The 2743-nt window shown below is 33.2% G+C and overlaps 1 pseudogene; it reads right to left on the minus strand.

The window, feature by feature from the left end:
• Positions 1–1312: 1312 nt before the first annotated feature.
• LOC133691735 (pentatricopeptide repeat-containing protein At1g06143-like) lies at positions 1313–2161 on the minus strand (annotated as a pseudogene).
• Between the last annotated feature and the right edge of the window lie 582 nt (positions 2162–2743).

The following is a 2743-nucleotide window of genomic DNA, read 5'->3' on the forward strand; positions in this document are numbered from 1 at the left end:
ACCCTAATTGGAAAATTTCATAGCAAATTCAATCAAATTCTTAAAATTTAACGTTAAATCAAACTTAATAAAAAATTAAATATAATTTATGATACATTACCAATTGATATTTTCATGCTCAATTATATTAAATCAAACATAAATTCATAGTAAATTAATATAATTCAAAGAAAAACTAAATTCATCAACTTATCAATAATTCAATGAAACATGTAATTCATCATAATTCAATCACATTTATGCTCAATTGCATGAATGTGTGTGTGTATTTAACTAAATTATTGGCCAATTCCAACAATATACATAAAATTTCTAATTCGGCAACTTAACCTAAATTAAAAGCAACATATAATTAATTAAAATAATTAATTCATCATTAATTCATCTTATTTTCATGTTCAACTATATCAAATAAATTCTAATTGATTGTATTCTTAACTAATTTATGATTGATTCAACAAACCCTAAATTCACCATAAACCCCAAATTCAACCTAAACAATTATTTGACTTCAACCAAATCAAATACAAATTCATAGCAATATAGCATGTTTACCTTGGTTATAGGACTACAAGAATGGCTATGACAGCGGCGGCACCAGTGATGGCAGTAAAGGGAGCGATGAATTTTCAACACAAAAACATCAAATGATATTTGAAGATTAGGATGAGTTTGATTTTTAGTTGTTTTAAGAGCAAAATCTAAGTTATTAACAAGTTTTTTAAGAGAGATGTGAGGGCGTCAATGGTTGTTTTTTCTTTTTTCGAGAGAGTGTTTGTGTGTTTTGCTAGTGTCGATTTATTTAAATTTTAATTGATGTCGCACTTATGAAGCACGACATCTTAAGTTGTAGCGCTTCAGAAGTGCGATATTAGTTAATATCACGTTTTAAAAGCATAACATATAATTGTTGCATTTTAGAAGTACGATATTTAGTAGATATCATGTTTCTGAAACACGACAAAATCAAACTGTCATTTCACTAAAAAAATTTTAGTATCATTCTCCAAATTTTCAAGTTTACTAGGCTCATTGTTTTTTTAAAAAACCTAAATAACCTTCATAGATTGCAAAAAAATGTTGGCGACTTCGATGAGGTATGACTATTAGACTACCAGACAGTGAAATCAGTCCTTGAACCAGTATTTGACAATGATAATGCATTCCTCAGGCCATCAAGATCGCATTTGATATGACCTGGTTAGGCACAACACAAACACCTATAGTGGACAGAAGTGAAGAACTATTTCTGTACATGAAAAGACAAAGAGATTCATAATCATGTTCCAGGCGTCCAGATTCAACAGAACTGCTATCCAACTCCATAAGTCCACTGTCTTTCATTAGTCATTACCTCCCCGCTAGCATCATCACTGTGTCTTCCCACTTCAGCATGTAAAGTAGACAGAAGAAACATAATAAGTACATTATCTGACTCCAGTTCCGCAAGCTTCTTAGCTGCAATGTCACTTAATTCTAAGTTGCCATAAGGCCTACAACAGGTCAGAAATGATCCCCAGATAGACTTTGAGGGTTCAAAAGGCATTTCTTTGATTAGTTTGAAAGCTTCATCAAGACAACCAGCGCATGCCAAGAGTTCGATCAAACATGCATAATGCATTGACACTAGGGGAGAATCCATAATTTCCATTGATCAAAGAACTAAATATCTGTCGACCCATATCAACCAACCCCGAGTGGCTGCAAGCATTAAGCACGGTAGCCAAAGTGACATGATCCGCCTCAAACCATTCTTGCTCCATTCTGTTGAACCGGCAAACAGCTTCCCGCTCGCTTTTAGCAAAACCCAGCCCTTGAATAAGTGCATTCCCAGTAGAAACGTTCTTCTCTTTCATACTTATAAAAGCTTTCAACCCTTCATCAATTCTCCCGCATTTCAAATATATATCAATTAAAGAGGTTCCCATAATCACATCCAACTCCCATTCATTCCTCCTTATAAAATCATGTATCCTAACACCCATTTCCATCGCTCTAAAACCTGCACACGCACCCAAAGCATTCACCATAGTAACACGATTAGGCACTATACCCGCATTATACATTTTATCAAAAGCAATTCAAAGCATCAGAATAATTCTTAGCATTCCTATACCCGCATTATTAAAACAGTCCACGACACAACATCTCTATCAGACATTCACCATGTGGTTTATGAAGTTGGGTAACGATTAGTGCAAGAGGGAAAAGTTTTGGGAGCCAGTTATAAAGTGGTAGGTGATACAACCATATTATTCGATAGTTTCATCCACATTTAACTAATGTTTTGCCTATATTTTTTATATATAATACCTTGATATTCTTTATTTTATGTTTTGAAAGTACTTTTGGATGAAAGATACAAAAAGAAGTAAATTGGAGGTAATTGACATATTTGACCTTCAGTCGATATTTTTTGTAGAGCGTAAGCTTTAAAGGTTGAAATAAAGTAATTCTAGTGGAATTAAAAATCTAACATTCATACCTTTCTGGAAATCTAAGGCAAGAAAATAAAATAAGGAAGAGCATGAAAATCGCAGCCTTCAAAGTCAAAAGTTGCAATATGCCAGTGTTGACCTTCAACCATTCTGACTTGAATATCTTGAGCTATAGAACTCGATTTGATGCAAGCACAATTGTTTTGGATTCCTGACTCAAAGACCTATTCACGTTCTGAATTTCAATAAAAAACAATCTCATATGAGAGAGATATGATTTTTCTAAGATGACAAATGAATTCTGC

The sequence above is a fragment of the Populus nigra genome, chromosome 4 (genome assembly GCF_951802175.1).
Source record: "Populus nigra chromosome 4, ddPopNigr1.1, whole genome shotgun sequence".
Lineage (NCBI taxonomy): Eukaryota > Viridiplantae > Streptophyta > Magnoliopsida > Malpighiales > Salicaceae > Populus > Populus nigra.